The sequence below is a fragment of the Montipora capricornis genome, chromosome 4 (assembly GCF_036669925.1).
Source record: "Montipora capricornis isolate CH-2021 chromosome 4, ASM3666992v2, whole genome shotgun sequence".
Taxonomy (NCBI): domain Eukaryota; kingdom Metazoa; phylum Cnidaria; class Anthozoa; order Scleractinia; family Acroporidae; genus Montipora; species Montipora capricornis.
Window position 1 is genome coordinate 14,359,277 of NC_090886.1, and position 17,429 is coordinate 14,376,705.

Consider the following 17,429-nt stretch of genomic DNA (forward strand, 5'->3'; position numbering starts at 1 on the left):
CCTATCATAACATGAGATTGGAACTAACTGAGGAGGATGGAATTCTTCTGTGGAATTCTCGAGTGGTCATACCAGAGGTACTGTGTACCCTGTCATTGAAAGATCTCCATGCTGAACACTTGGGAATGGTGAAAATGAAACAACTGGCGAGGAAATATCTCGAACGTGGCCTATTAGACTGCCTAGAACAAACTCTTCGACAACAACATTTGAAGAGAGCCTAGCCTTGAGAAATTCAAACAACGCCTGAGAGCACGCGGCTATCCAAATACAATTGTGGAAAGGTGTCTGCTAGAGGTCAACTTTGACTCTAGACCATCGGCTCTAACACAAAAGAAAAAGCAAAGGAAGGACTTTGCGTTTAGCCACTACGTACCACCCAGGAGTCAAAAATCTTAAAAGGTTACTGGTAGAACAATGGAGCACCATAGAAAATCAGCCTATGCTGAATTGGATCTACTTAAAACCTCCAATAATATCATACAAAAGGGGTAAATCCCTCAAAGACACGCTCGTCAGAGCAAAATTACTGTTTCTTTTAGGTTCAAATGCGATGCAACCGAAAAAACCACACGGGGAGCCCAAGGAGTCCGTGCAGGCCTGTAATAACTTCCTGGTACGTTAAAGAAGTTCACAATACAGACTGTATCATCAAAACACTGGTTGAAACGTTGTTCCTGGGCAGCCATGTTGCTTTTCAACATGCTTTTCACGCTCTTCTTTTTTAAGAAGGGGTAGCAGTGGGGTAGGGAGGTGGCGCTTTTTTGAATAAGAAATTACCGATGTCTGGGAACTTGCGAAGAGTTGAATGAATATGATTTGTTGAATGAAAATATTGTTGTTGAAGCTGAATAAATATATTCGTTGCATGAAACGTAATTTTTGGGTGTTGAAGTTGAATAAATATTCTTCGTGCACAAAAATAGCCCGTGTTGAAGTTGAATGAATGTAGTCGTTGAATGAAAATATCCTGTGTTGAAGTTCAATGATTATAGTCATTAAATTAAAATATCCTGTGTTGAAGATGAATCAATATATATATTGTTGCATACAAATATACATTGTTGAATTTTGCAACAAACGGCAAACCATAGTCAACACCCACCTATAAGAACAAGTGGATGAAAAACATCAGGCTGAAATTTGGCCAATAAAGCACCATATAAATAAGAGCAAATTCAGGCTGATAAATAAAACATGTTCTTAATATAAAGGGAAAGGGTATTGGAATAAGGAAAACGTACAGTACAGTAAGTGATCAAAGTAATATGGTTTTCAGGACCAATACAAACTTTAAAATCTATTTTTAAAAAGGCTTGTACGTTAATTAAACCTCTAGAAATGTACAAGTTGAAGTATTTGTGAAACCAGTTGTAAGGACATTTTGATAACACTTTCAGGCTGATTTCTTACTATGCACCCCTTAAATAAGAACACGATCAGCCTGAAACCTGAAATCAGTGTTCTTATATGCGGGTGTTTACTTTATCTAAAAATTCGATTGCTAAGTTGAAGAGAGATGTAGGTAAACTAATTGATCGGAGATGATTTCATCCAGGTTGAATGCAAGTAATATATCAGTAGCACCAGGATAACGGCGAAAGACGCGTTAAGGCATAAGCTCAAAGAAAGATTCTAAAAACTGAGAAGTGAATTGGTGCTTACCTTTTGCGCGGGCTTAAAAGAATGTTTCTGATCTCGCGCGTAACCGATCTCTCGATCAGGACAAAAAACAGAAAGCAGAACTTCCTGAGCGGACAGCAGTTGCTGAACACTTTGCTGGACGTGATCGCGTGCCACGTGGTCTGCAAATTTTACTCTCTGTCGGCGACAGACTAATTGTCAAGTTAGGATTTCGAATTGGATTTGGAGTTGGATTTTCGAGGTGGTCAGTGTAAAAAGTAGACTAAGGTTACAATGTAACTGATGAAAAAGCGCAAACCTTTTATAACTACTAACTTTAGGCCTAATGTCTAAAAGGTTTGGGCTATTTCAACAGTTACATTATAACCTTATGCACCTGTCACTGTAAATCCTCCCTCCCAACCTTAATTCATTTTTTGCGTTGTCTTCCCAGAGAGGTGAGGGATTAGTACATTTTGGCCTTTGCTTTTCCCTATGGGGTGGGGAATTAGTACATTTTAGTCCGTTGCCTTGTCCGAGCAAGAAGGAGTAAGGGCACTTTAATAACCCGGTATGAAAGGGGTCAGAATATGTACAGTAGAAAGTATCAAGGATTGACAGGCCTACACAACTCCTTAACGGTTGAGACTTTTGTAACGTATTCTCGGTCTTTGACCTCTTTAAAGCTTTGCTCTTACGAGCATGTCTTTAAGGGATTTTCCCCTTTGAAAAGATGTGAGTGGTGGCTCTTTCAAAATTTGCCGTAGAGAAGGCTGTTGTTGTATGAAGTGCCAATTTTTTAATAAAGCACGTTTGGCACTGCCGGGTGATACTGTGTCACAAAGGGCAAGATATCTTGAGGGATTTCATTTCTTTCCTTCAGCGCTGATTCCCTTTCTGTAAATCTTATGTCTGTTAGGAGTGTCTCAATGAAAAGTTTTGGATAGCCTCTAGCACGGAGACGTGATTTTAATTTGTAAATGTTCTCTTCAAATGTTGTTCTTGAAGAATTAGTGCGTTGAAGTCTTAAGGGCTTCGCCGTTCACGAATTCTTTTATTGACACCTGGTGAGTGAATGGAAGAAAAATGAGTGTACTGAAATGTTTCAGATTGATTTTGAAAGCGTTTGCCTTTGTATACAACAGTGTATACAATGGCCTCAGTGTTTGAGATCTCAGCTGTAAATTTGATGGTAGAGTGGTGTGAGTTTGCTTGTTTGATGAACTTGTCTATATCCTGTTTTCTCACATCCCACAACGAAAAAATGCCGTCAATGTATCGTTTCCAAATCATTGCCTTTATGAGGCTTTTGCTAAGAATCTGTGTCTCAAGATCGGCCATGAAAATATTTGCAAAGGCAAAGCCCATTTTATTAACGTGAATTTGTAGCTAGTTGAACTGGAAAGAATTCTTTTTGAGTATGAGTCTTAGCATTTCTTTGATATAGTTTGTGGGGATTGGAGGGTTATTTCACAGTGACAGTTTTCGTATGCTTTGCATCCTATAGTGATTCTCTCTTCCTGTGGTATATTTGTATTTAGACTTGTGACGTCCATCGATAAAAGGAAAGTTCGTTTTCCTATCTTCGTCTCTTCAATGAAATTGATGAAATCTGTAGAGTCTTTAAGTCCTTTGTAGTGTGCATCACCTGCCGGAAAAGTTGAAGACATAATAGACTGCTCTGTCTCCTTTTATGGTAATGTGTCCTGAATGAAGCTAGAAAATTTGGCACTTGATTCATGTGAAAATGTGTTGACCAAACGTTAAAGCAGTCAAAAATATTAAAGTGTCAATCACACTTTTGAAAGTAATATTGCGGGTTTAGACAAGGAGTTTATGTGGGGGATTATCCTCATTTTGGTAGGGATTAGACCCAAAAATATGTCCCCTGTATGTAGGGCATTATCCTTGTTTTGTTTTCCTTTGTGGCTAATGCCCCATGTTTCCCCGGGGTGGGGGTTTACAATGAAAGGCGCATTAGTCTGCGCTTTACCCTTAATCTTCAGTCTGCATCTTACTCTGAACAAGTCGAAAAACGACTCGAAATCCAACTCGAAATCCAACTCGAAAATCCAACTCCAAAATTCAACTCGAAAATTCAACTCGAAATCCAACTCGAAATCGTAAGTAGGTAAATAGGGAACCTCTCCCTGCCGATTCATGGATAAGGCTTAATGAGGATTACCAGAACAAATGTCACGCTGGGTGTTTATGGTGTTTATTGTAGGCGTTCCAGCGTGTACATGAATGTCGTTCACATCTGAAGTGCGTCAACTAACACTACATCCGAAAAACAAGAAAAAAAACGTTTTACGAGCGATGAGCCATGTAGGGGGCGTGCTGGATCATTTTCCAGCCAAGAATAGATTCACACACAAGGCCGCCAACAAGCAATCATTCGCACTGAAATAAATTCCCAGCATCAAACTGCGTGCGGAGTGGCTATTAATAATGGTATTTAATTAGGATGATTAAAAAACTTGGCTTGCATCATCATTTTCCCTGAGAATTGTTAACTTTCATTGTCCACGATTGTTGCTTAGCTTTGCGTTTTATGACTGCAAACATCTACCTTTTAAAATAACCTTAGGGAGGTGGTGCTTTGTTGAATACGAAATTACCGATGTCTGGGAACTTGAGAAGAGTTGAATGAATATGTTTTGTTCAATGAAAATATTTTTGTTGAAGTTGAATAAATATTCTTCTTGCACAAAAATAGCCCGTGTTGAAGTTGAATGAATGTAGTCATTGAGTGAAAATATCCTGTGTTGAAGTTCAATGATTATAGTCGTTAAATTAAAATATCCTATGTTGAATATGAATCAATATATATATCTTGTTCCATACAAATATACATTGTTGAATTTTGCAACAATCGGCAAACCAAAGTCAACACCCGAACAAGTGGATTAAGAACATCAGGCTGAAATTTGGCCAATAAAGCACCATATAAATAAGAGCAAATTCAGCCTGATAAATAAAACATGTTCTTAATATAAAGGGAGAGGGTATTGGAATAAGGAAAACATACAGTACAGTAAGTGATCAAAGTAATATGGTTTTCAGGACCAATACAAACTTTAAAATCTATTTTTAAAAAGGCTTGTACGTTAATTAAACCTCTAGAAATGTACAAGTTGAAGTATTTTTGGAACCAGTTGTAAGGACATTTTAAGAACACTTTCAGGCTGATTTCTTACTATGCACCCCTTAAATAAGAACACGATCAGCCTGAAACCTGAAATCAGTTTTCTTATATGCGGGTGTTTACTTTATCTAAAAATTCGATTGCTAAGTTGAAGAGAGATGTAGGTAAACTAATTGATCGGAGATGATTTCATCCAGGTTGAATGCAAGTAATATATCAGTAGCACCAGGATAACGGCGAAAGATGCGTTAAGGCATAAGCTCAAAGAAAGATTCTAAAAACTGAGAAGTGAATTGGTGCTTACCTTTTGCGCGGGCTTAAATGAATGTTTCTGATCTCGCGCGTAACCGATCTCTCGATCAGGACAAAAAACAGAAAGCAGAACTTCCTGAGCGGACAGCAGTTGCTGGACACTTTGCTGGACGTGATCACGTGCCACGTGGTCTGCGAATTTTACTCTCTGTCGGAGACAGACTAATTGTCGAGTTAGGATTTCGAATTGGATTTCGAGTTGGATTTTCGAGGTGGTCAGTGTAAAATGTAGACTAAGGTTATAATGTAACTGATGAAAAAGCCCAAACCTTTTATAACTACTAACTTTAGGCCTAATTTCTAAAAGGGTTGGGCTATTTCAACAGTTACATTATAACGTTATGCACATGTCACTGTGAACCCCCCCCCTTCCCCGAACCTTAATTCATTTTTCTGTTGTCTTCCCAGAGAGGTGAGGGATTAGTACATTTTAGGCCGTTGCCTTGTCCGAGCAAGAAGGAGTAAGAAGGAGTAAGGGATTTCATTTCTTTCCTTCAGCGCTGATTGCCTTTCTTTAAATTTTATGTCTGTTAAGAGTGTCTCAATCAGACGTTTTGGATAGCCTCTAGCACGGAGACGTGATTTTAATTTGTGAATGTTCTCTTCAAATGTTGTTCTTGAAAAATTAGTGCGTTGAAGTCTTAAGGGCTTCGCCCTTCACGAATCCTTTTTTTGACACCTGGTGAGTGGCTGGAAGAAAAATGAGTGTACTGAAATGTTTCAGATTGTTTTGACAGCGTTTGCCTTTGTATACAACAGTGTATACAATGGCCTCAGTGTTTGAGATCTCAGCTGTAAATTTGATGGTAGGGTGGTTTGAGTTTGCTTGTTTGATCAACTTGCCTATATCCGGTTTTTTCACATCCCACAACGGAAAAATACCGTCAATGTATCGTTTCCAAATCATTGCCTTTATGAGGCTTTTGCTAAGAATCTGTGTCTTAAGATCGGCCATGAAAATATTTGCAAAGGCAAAGGCCATTTTATTACCGTGAATTTGTAGATAGTTGAACTGGAAAGAATTCTTTTTGAGTATGAGTCTTAGCATTTCTTTGATATAGTTTGTGGAGATTGGAGGGTTATTTCACCGTGACAGTTTTCGTATGCCTTGCATCCTGTAGTGATTCTCTCTTCTTGTGGTATATTTGTATATAGACTTGTGACATCCATCGAAAAAAGGAAAGTTCGTTTTCCTATCTTCGTCTCTTCAATGAAATTGATGAAATCTGTAGAATCTTTAAGTCCTTTGTAGTGTGCATCTCCTGCCGGAAAAGTTGAAGATATAATAGACTGCTCTGTCTCCTTTTATGGTAATGTGTCCTGAATGAAGTTAGAAAATTTGGCACTTGATCCATGTGAAAATGTGTTGACCACACGTTAAAGTATTCAAAAATATTAAAATGTCAATCACGTTTTTGAAAGTAATACTGCGGGTTTAGACAAGGAGTTTATGTGGGGGATTATCCTCATTTTGGTAGGGATTAGACCCAAAAATATGTCCCTTGTATGTAGGGCATTATCCTTGTTTTGTTTTGCTTTGTGGCTAATGGCCCATGTTTCCCCGGAGTGGTGGTTTACAATAAAAGGTGCAATAGTCTGCGCTTTACCCTTGATCTTCAGTCTGCATCTTACTCTGAACAAGTCGAAAACCGACTCGAAATCCAACTCGAAATCCTAAGTAGGAAAATGGGCAACCTCTCCCTGCCGATTCATTGATAAGGGTTAATGAGGATTACCAGAACAAATGTCACGCTGGGTGTTTATGGTGTTTATTGTAGGCGTTCCAGCGTGTACATGAATGTTGTTCACATCTGAAGTGCGTCAACTAACACTACATCCGAAAAACAAGAATAAAACGTTTTACGAGCGATGAGCCATGAAGGGGGCGTGCTGGATCATTTTCCAGCCAAGAATAGATTCACACACAAGCTCGCCAGCAAGCAATCATTCGCACTGAAATAAATTCCCAGCATCAAACTGTGTGCGGAGCGGCTATTAATATTGGTATTTAATTAGGATGATTACAAAACTTGGCTTGCATCATCATTTTCCCTGAGAATTGTTAACTTTCATTGTCCACGATTGTTGCTTAGCTTTGCGTTTTATGACTGCAAACATCTATTTTTTAAAACAACCTTAGGGAGGTGGCGCTTTGTTGAATACGAAGTTACCGATGTCTGGGAACTTGAAAAGAGTTGAATGAATATGATTTGTGGAATGAAAATATTGTTGTTGAAGTTGAATAAATATATTCGTTGCATAAAACGTAACTTTTGGTGTTGAAGTTGAATAAATATTCTTCTTGCACAAAAATATCCTGTGTTGAAGTTGAATGATTACAGTCGTTAAATTAAAATATCCTGTGTTGAAGTTCAATGATTATAGTCGTTAAATTAAAATATCCTGTGTTGAAGATGAATCAATATATATATTGTGGCATACAAATATACATTGTTGAATTTTGCAACAAACGGCAAACCATAGTCAACACCCGCCTATAAGAACAAATGGATTAAGAACATCAGGCTGAAATTCGGCCAATAAAGCACCATATAAATAAAAGCAAATTCAGCCTGATAAATAAAACATGTTCTTAATATAAAGGGAAAGAGTATTGGAATAAGGAAAACTTACAGTACAGTAAGTGATCAAAGTAATATGGTTTTCAGGACCAATACAAACTTTAAAATCTATTTTAAAAAGGCTTGTACGTTAATTAAACCTCTAGAAATGTACAAGTTGAAGTATTTTTGGAACCAGTTGTAAGGACATTTTAAGAACACTTTCAGGCTGATTTCTTACTATGCACCCCTTAAATAAGAACACGATCAGCCTGAAACCTGAAATCAGTTTTCTTATATGCGGGTGTTTACTTTATCTAAAAATTCGATTGCTAAGTTGAAGAGAGATGTAGGTAAACTAATTGATCGGAGATGATTTCATCCAGGTTGAATGCAAGTAATATATCAGTAGCACCAGGATAACGGCGAAAGATGCGTTAAGGCATAAGCTCAAAGAAAGATTCTAAAAACTGAGAAGTGAATTGGTGCTTACCTTTTGCGCGGGCTTAAATGAATGTTTCTGATCTCGCGCGTAACCGATCTCTCGATCAGGACAAAAAACAGAAAGCAGAACTTCCTGAGCGGACAGCAGTTGCTGGACACTTTGCTGGACGTGATCACGTGCCACGTGGTCTGCGAATTTTACTCTCTGTCGGAGACAGACTAATTGTCGAGTTAGGATTTCGAATTGGATTTCGAGTTGGATTTTCGAGGTGGTCAGTGTAAAATGTAGACTAAGGTTATAATGTAACTGATGAAAAAGCCCAAACCTTTTATAACTACTAACTTTAGGCCTAATTTCTAAAAGGGTTGGGCTATTTCAACAGTTACATTATAACGTTATGCACATGTCACTGTGAACCCCCCCCCTTCCCCGAACCTTAATTCATTTTTCTGTTGTCTTCCCAGAGAGGTGAGGGATTAGTACATTTTAGGCCGTTGCCTTGTCCGAGCAAGAAGGAGTAAGAAGGAGTAAGGGATTTCATTTCTTTCCTTCAGCGCTGATTGCCTTTCTTTAAATTTTATGTCTGTTAAGAGTGTCTCAATCAGACGTTTTGGATAGCCTCTAGCACGGAGACGTGATTTTAATTTGTGAATGTTCTCTTCAAATGTTGTTCTTGAAAAATTAGTGCGTTGAAGTCTTAAGGGCTTCGCCCTTCACGAATCCTTTTTTTGACACCTGGTGAGTGGCTGGAAGAAAAATGAGTGTACTGAAATGTTTCAGATTGATTTTGACAGCGTTTGCCTTTGTATACAACAGTGTATACAATGGCCTCAGTGTTTGAGATCTCAGCTGTAAATTTGATGGTAGGGTGGTTTGAGTTTGCTTGTTTGATGAACTTGTCTATATCCGGTTTTTTCACATCCCACAACGGAAAAATACCGTCAATGTATCGTTTCCAAATCATTGCCTTTATGAGGCTTTTGCTAAGAATCTGTGTCTTAAGATCGGCCATGAAAATATTTGCAAAGGCAAAGGCCATTTTATTACCGTGAATTTGTAGATAGTTGAACTGGAAAGAATTCTTTTTGAGTATGAGTCTTAGCATTTCTTTGATATAGTTTGTGGAGATTGGAGGGTTATTTCACCGTGACAGTTTTCGTATGCCTTGCATCCTGTAGTGATTCTCTCTTCTTGTGGTATATTTGTATATAGACTTGTGACATCCATCGAAAAAAGGAAAGTTCGTTTTCCTATCTTCGTCTATTCAATGAAATTAATGAAATCTGTAGAGTCTTTAAGTCCTTTGTAGTGTGCATCTCCTGCCGGAAAAGTTGAAGATATAATAGACTGCTCTGTCTCCTTTTATGGTAATGTGTCCTGAATGAAGTTAGAAAATTTGGCACTTGCTCCATGTGAAAATGTGTTGACCACACGTTAAAGTATTCAAAAATATTAAAATGTCAATCACACTTTTGAAAGTAATACTGCGGGTTTAGACAAGGAGTTTATGTGGGGGATTATCCTCATTTTGGTAGGGATTAGACCCAAAAATATGTCCCTTGTATGTAGGGCATTATCCTTGTTTTGTTTTGCTTTGTGGCTAATGGCCCATGTTTCCCCGGAGTGGTGGTTTACAATAAAAGGTGCAATAGTCTGCGCTTTACCCTTGATCTTCAGTCTGCATCTTACTCTGAACAAGTCGAAAACCGACTCGAAATCCAACTCGAAATCCTAAGTAGGAAAATGGGCAACCTCTCCCTGCCGATTCATTGATAAGGGTTAATGAGGATTACCAGAACAAATGTCACGCTGGGTGTTTATGGTGTTTATTGTAGGCGTTCCAGCGTGTACATGAATGTTGTTCACATCTGAAGTGCGTCAACTAACACTACATCCGAAAAACAAGAATAAAACGTTTTACGAGCGATGAGCCATGAAGGGGGCGTGCTGGATCATTTTCCAGCCAAGAATAGATTCACACACAAGCTCGCCAGCAAGCAATCATTCGCACTGAAATAAATTCCCAGCATCAAGCTGTGTGCGGAGCGGCTATTAATATTGGTATTTAATTAGGATGATTACAAAACTTCGCTTGCATCATCATTTTCCTTGAGAATTGATAACTTTCATTGTCCACGATTGTTGCTTAGTTTTGCGTTTTATGACTGAAAACATCTACTTTTTAAAATAACCTTAGGGAGGTGGCGCTTTGTTGAATAAGAAATTACCGATGTCTGGGAACTTGCAAAGAGTTGAATGAATATGATTTGTTGAATGACAATATTGTTGTTGAAGTTGATTAAATATATTCGTTGCATAAAACGTAACTTTGGGTGTTGAAGTTGAATAAATATTTTTCTTGCACAAAAATAGCCCGTGTTGAAGTTGAATGAATGTAGTCGTTGAATGAAAATATCCTGTGTTGAAGTTCAATGATTATAGTCGTTAAATTGAAATATCCTGTGTTGAAGATGAATCAATATATATATTGTTCCATACAAATATACATTGTTGAATTTTGCAGCAAACGGCAAACCATAGTCAACACCCGCCTATAAGAACAAATGGATTAAGAACATCAGGCTGAAATTTGGCCAATAAAGCACCATATAAATAAAAGCAAATTCGGCCTGATAAATAAAACATGTTCTTAATATAAAGGGAAAGGGTATTGGAATAAGGAAAACGTACAGTACAGTAAGTGATCAAAGTAATATGGTTTTCAGGACCAATACAAACTTTAAAATCTATTTTTAAAAAGGCTTGTACGTTAATTAAACCTCTAGAAATGTACAAGTTGAAGTATTTGTGAAACCAGTTGTAAGGACATTTTAAGAACACTTTCAGGCTGATTTCTTACTATGCACCCCTTAAATAAGAACACGATCAGCCTGAAACCTGAAATCAGTGTTCTTATATGCGGGTGTTTACTTTATCTAAAAATTCGATTGCTAAGTTGAAGAGAGATGTAGGTAAACTAATTGATCGGAGATGATTTCATCCAGGTTGAATGCAAGTAATATATCAGTAGCACCAGGATAACGGCGAAAGATGCGTTAAGGCATAAGCTCAAAGAAAGATTCTAAAAACTGAGAAGTGAATTGGTGCTTACCTTTTGCGCGGGCTTAAATGAATGTTTCTGATCTCGCGCGTAACCGCTCTCTCGATCAGGACAAAAAACAGAAAGCAGAACTTCCTGAGCGGACAGCAGTTGCTGGACACTTTGCTGGACGTGATCACGTGCCACGTGGTCTGCGAATTTTACTCTCTGTCGGAGACAGACTAATTGTCGAGTTAGGATTTCGAATTGGATTTCGAGTTGGATTTTCGAGGTGGTCAGTGTAAAATGTAGACTAAGGTTATAATGTAACTGATGAAAAAGCCCAAACCTTTTATAACTACTAACTTTAGGCCTAATTTCTAAAAGGTTTGGGCTATTTCAACAATTACATTATAATGTTATGCACATGTCACTGTCAACCCCCCCCCCCCCCTCCCCGAACCTTAATTCATTTTTCTGTTGTCTTCCCAGAGAGGTGAGGGATTAGTACATTTTAGGCCGTTGCCTTGTCCTAGCAAAAAGGAGTAAGAAGGAGTAAGGGATTTCATTTCTTTCCTTCAGCGCTGATTGCCTTTCTTTAAATTTTATGTCTGTTAGGAGTGTCTCAATCAGACGTTTTGGATAGCCTCTAGCACGGAGACGTGATTTTAATATGTGAATGTTCTCTTCAAATGTTGTTCTTGAAAAATTAGTGCGTTGAAGTCTTAAGGGCTTCGCCCTTCACGAATCCTTTTTTTGACACCTGGTGAGTGAATGGAAGAAAAATGAGTGTACTGAAATGTTTCAGATTGATTTTGACAGCGTTTGCCTTTGTATACAACAGTGTATACAATGGCCTCAGTGTTTGAGATCTCAGCTGTAAATTGGATGGTAGGGTGGTGTGAGTTTGCTTGTTTGATGAACTTGTCTATATCCGGTTTTTTCACATCCCACAACGAAAAAATGCCGTCAATGTATCGTTTCCAAATCATTGCCTTTATGAGGCTTTTGCTAAGAATCTGTGTCTCAATATCGGCCATGAAAATATTTGCAAAGGCAAAGGCCATTTTATTACCGTGAATTTGTAGATAGTTGAACTGGAAAGAATTCTTTTTGAGTATGAGTCTTTCTTTGATATAGTTTGTGGGGATTGGAGGGTTATTGCACAGTGACAGTTTTCGCATGCTTTGCATGCTGTAGTGATTCTCTTTTCCTCTGGTATATTTGTATATAGACTTGTGACGTCCATCGATAAAAGAAAAGTTCGTTTTCCTATCTTCGTCTCTTCAATGAAATTGATGAAATCTGTAGAATCTTTAAGTCCTTTGTAGTGTGCATCTCCTGCCGGAAAAGTTGAAGATATAATAGACTGCTCTGTCTCCTTTTATGGTAATGTGTCCTGAATAAAGTTAGAAAATTTGGCACTTGATCCATGTGAAAATGTGTTGACCACACGTTAAAGTATTCAAAAATATTAAAATGTCAATCACGTTTTTGAAAGTAATACTGCAGGTTTAGACAAGGAGTTTATGTGGGGGATTATCCTCATTTTGGTAGAGATTAGACCCAAAAATATGTCCCCTGTATGTAGGGCATTATCCTTGTTTTGTTTTGCTTTGTGGCTAATGCCCCATGTTTCCCCGGAGTGGTGGTTTACAATAAAAGGTGCAATAGTCTGCGCTTTACCCTTGATCTTCAGTCTGCATCTTACTCTGAACAAGTCGAAAACCGACTCGAAATCCAACTCGAAATCCTAAGTAGGAAAATGGGCAACCTCTCCCTGCCGATTCATTGATAAGGGTTAATGAGGATTACCAGAACAAATGTCACGCTGGGTGTTTATGGTGTTTATTGTAGGCGTTCCAGCGTGTACATGAATGTTGTTCACATCTGAAGTGCGTCAACTAACACTACATCCGAAAAACAAGAATAAAACGTTTTACGAGCGATGAGCCATGAAGGGGGCGTGCTGGATCATTTTCCAGCCAAGAATAGATTCACACACAAGCTCGCCAGCAAGCAATCATTCGCACTGAAATAAATTCCCAGCATCAAACTGTGTGCGGAGCGGCTATTAATATTGGTATTTAATTAGGATGATTACAAAACTTCGCTTGCATCATCATTTTCCTTGAGAATTGATAACTTTCATTGTCCACGATTGTTGCTTAGTTTTGCGTTTTATGACTGCAAACATCTACCTTTTAAAATAACCTTAGGGAGGTGGTGCTTTGTTGAATACGAAATTACCGATGTCTGGGAACTTGAGAAGAGTTGAATGAATATGATTAGTGGAATGAAAATATTGTTGTTGAAGTTGAATAAATATATTCGTTGCATAAAACGTAACTTTGGGTGTTGAAGTTGAATAAATATTTTTCTTGCACAAAAATAGCCCGTGTTGAAGTTGAATGAATGTAGTCGTTGAATGAAAATATCCTGTGTTGAAGTTCAATGATTATAGTCGTTAAATTGAAATATCCTGTGTTGAAGATGAATCAATATATATATTGTTCCATACAAATATACATTGTTGAATTTTGCAGCAAACGGCAAACCATAGTCAACACCCGCCTATAAGAACAAATGGATTAAGAACATCAGGCTGAAATTTGGCCAATAAAGCACCATATAAATAAAAGCAAATTCGGCCTGATAAATAAAACATGTTCTTAATATAAAGGGAAAGGGTATTGGAATAAGGAAAACGTACAGTACAGTAAGTGATCAAAGTAATATGGTTTTCAGGACCAATACAAACTTTAAAATCTATTTTTAAAAAGGCTTGTACGTTAATTAAACCTCTAGAAATGTACAAGTTGAAGTATTTTTGGAACCAGTTGTAAGGACATTTTAAGAACACTTTCAGGCTGATTTCTTACTATGCACCCCTTAAATAAGAACACGATCAGCCTGAAACCTGAAATCAGTGTTCTTATATGCGGGTGTTTACTTTATCTAAAAATTCGATTGCTAAGTTGAAGAGAGATGTAGGTAAACTAATTGATCGGAGATGATTTCATCCAGGTTGAATGCAAGTAATATATCAGTAGCACCAGGATTACGGCGAAAGATGCGTTAAGGCATAAGCTCAAAGAAAGATTCTAAAAACTGAGAAGTGAATTGGTGCTTACCTTTTGCGCGGGCTTAAAAGAATGTTTCTGATCTCGCGCGTAACTGCTCTCTCGATCAGGACAAAAAACAGAAAGCAGAACTTCCTGAGCGGACAGCAGTTGCTGAACACTTTGCTGGACGTGATCACGTGCCACGTGGTCTGCGAATTTTACTCTCTGTCGGAGACAGACTAATTGTCGAGTTAGGATTTCGAATTGGATTTCGAGTTGGATTTTCGAGGTGGTCAGTGTAAAATGTTCACTAAGGTTATAATGTAACTGATGAAAAAGCCCAAACCTTTTATAACTACTAACTTTAGGCCTAATTTCTAAAAGGTTTGGGCTATTTCAACAATTACATTATAATGTTATGCACATGTCACTGTGAACCCCCCCCCCCCCCTCCCCGAACCTTAATTCATTTTTCTGTTGTCTTCCCAGAGAGGTGAGGGATTAGTACATTTTAGGCCGTTGCCTTGTCCTAGCAAAAAGGAGTAAGAAGGAGTAAGGGATTTCATTTCTTTCCTTCAGCGCTGATTGCCTTTCTTTAAATTTTATGTCTGTTAGGAGTGTCTCAATCAGACGTTTTGGATAGCCTCTAGCACGGAGACGTGATTTTAATATGTGAATGTTCTCTTCAAATGTTGTTCTTGAAAAATTAGTGCGTTGAAGTCTTAAGGGCTTCGCCCTTCACGAATCCTTTTTTTGACACCTGGTGAGTGAATGGAAGAAAAATGAGTGTACTGAAATGTTTCAGATTGATTTTGACAGCGTTTGCCTTTGTATACAACAGTGTATACAATGGCCTCAGTGTTTGAGATCTCAGCTGTAAATTGGATGGTAGGGTGGTGTGAGTTTGCTTGTTTGATGAACTTGTCTATATCCGGTTTTTTCACATCCCACAACGAAAAAATGCCGTCAATGTATCGTTTCCAAATCATTGCCTTTATGAGGCTTTTGCTAAGAATCTGTGTCTCAATATCGGCCATGAAAATATTTGCAAAGGCAAAGGCCATTTTATTACCGTGAATTTGTAGATAGTTGAACTGGAAAGAATTCTTTTTGAGTCTTAGCATTTCTTTGATATAGTTTGTGGGGATTGGAGGGTTATTGCACAGTGACAGTTTTCGCATGCTTTGCATGCTGTAGTGATTCTCTTTTCCTCTGGTATATTTGTATATAGACTTGTGACGTCCATCGATAAAAGAAAAGTTCGTTTTCCTATCTTCGTCTCTTCAATGAAATTGATGAAATCTGTAGAATCTTTAAGTCCTTTGTAGTGTGCATCTCCTGCCGGAAAAGTTGAAGATATAATAGACTGCTCTGTCTCCTTTTATGGTAATGTGTCCTGAATAAAGTTAGAAAATTTGGCACTTGATCCATGTGAAAATGTGTTGACCACACGTTAAAGTATTCAAAAATATTAAAATGTCAATCACGTTTTTGAAAGTAATACTGCAGGTTTAGACAAGGAGTTTATGTGGGGGATTATCCTCATTTTGGTAGAGATTAGACCCAAAAATATGTCCCCTGTATGTAGGGCATTATCCTTGTTTTGTTTTGCTTTTTGGCTAATGCCCCATAATTTCCCGGGGTGGGGGTTTACAATCAAAAGTGCATTAGCCTGCACTTTACCCTGGATCTTCAGTCTGCATCTTACTCTGAACAAGTCGAAAACCGACTCGCAATGCAACTCGAAATCCAACTCGAAAATCCAACTCGAAAATTCAACTCGAAAATCTAACTCGAAAATCTAACTCGAAATCCTACTCGAAATCCAACTCGAAATCCTAAGTAGGAAAATGGGCAACCTCTCCCTGCCGATTCATTGATAAGGGTTAATGAGGATTACCAGAACAAATGTCACGCTCGGTGTTTATGGTGTTTATTGTAGGCGTTCCAGCGGGTACATGAATGTCGTTCACATCTGAAGTGCGTCAACTAACACTACATCCGAAAAACCAGAAAAAAACGTTTTACGAGCGATGAGCCATGTAGGGGGCGTGCTGGATCATTTTCCAGCCAAGAATAGATTCACACACAAGCTCGCCAGCAAGCAATCATTCGCACTGAAATAAATTCCCAGCATCAAGCTGCGTGCGGAGCGGCTATTAATATTGGTATTTAATTAGGATGATTACAAAACTTCGCTTGCATCATCATTTTCCTTGAGAATTGTTAACTTTCATTGTCCACGATTGTTGCTTAGTTTTGCGTTTTATGACTGCAAACATCTACTTTTTAAAATAACCTTAGGGAGGTGGCGCTTAGTTGAATAAGAAATTACCGATGTCTGGGAACTTGCAAAGAGTTGAATGTATATGATTTGTTGAATGAAAATATTGTTGTTGAAGTTGAATAAATATATTCGTTGCATAAAACGTAACTTTGGGTGTTGAAGTTGAATAAATATTCTTCTTGCACAAAAATAGCCGGTGTTGAAGTTGAATGAATGTAGTCGTTGAATGAAAATATCCTGTGTTGAAGTTCAATGATTATAGTCGTTAAATTAAAATATCCTATGTTGAAGATAAATGAATATATATATTGTGGCATACAAATATACATCGTTGAATTTTGCAACAAACGGCAAACCATAGTCAACACCCGCCTATAAGAACAAGTGGATTAAGAACATCAGGCTGAAATTTGGCCAATAAAGCACCATATAAATAAGAGCAAATTCAGCCTGATTAATAAAACAGGTTCTTAATATAAAGGGAAAGGGTATTGGAATAAGGAAAACGTACAGTACAGTAAGTGATCAAAGTAATATGGTTTTCAGGACCAATACAAACTTTAAAATCTATTTTTAAAAAGGCTTGTACGTTAATTAAACCTCTAGAAATGTACAAGTTGAAGTATTTGTGAAACCAGTTGTAAGGCAATTTAATGAACACTTTTAGGCTGATTTCTTACTATGCACCCCTTAAATAAGAACATGATCAGCCTGAAACCTGAAATCAGTGTTCTTATATGCGGGTGTTTACTTTATCTAAAAATTCGATTGCTAAGTTGAAGAGAGATGTAAGTAAACTAATTGATCGGAGATGATTTCATTCAGTTTGATTGCAAGTAATAAATCAGTAGCACCAGGATAACGGCGAAAGATGCGTTAAGGCATAAGCTCAAAGAAAGATTCTAAAAACTGGAAAGTAATTGGTGCTTACCTTTTGCGCGGGCTTAA

General features: G+C 37.9%; 1 protein-coding gene across 4 annotated transcripts in view; it reads right to left on the reverse strand.

Moving 5' to 3' along the window:
- The window catches only part of LOC138045626 (protein eiger-like), a 36,744-nt gene extending 22,342 nt beyond the window's left edge, over positions 1 to 14,402 (reverse strand). Inside the window, exon 1 of one of the 4 annotated variants that reach the window (XM_068892193.1) lies at positions 14,264 to 14,402. The gene's annotated coding sequence lies outside the window, so the exon portion shown is untranslated. Of the gene's footprint in view, positions 1 to 1,665; positions 1,822 to 5,075; positions 5,232 to 11,201; positions 11,349 to 14,263 lie in introns of those variants that run through there. The other 3 variants (XM_068892194.1, XM_068892192.1, XM_068892191.1) reach the window with 3 other exon arrangements.
- Positions 14,403 to 17,429: the final 3,027 nt, after the last annotated feature.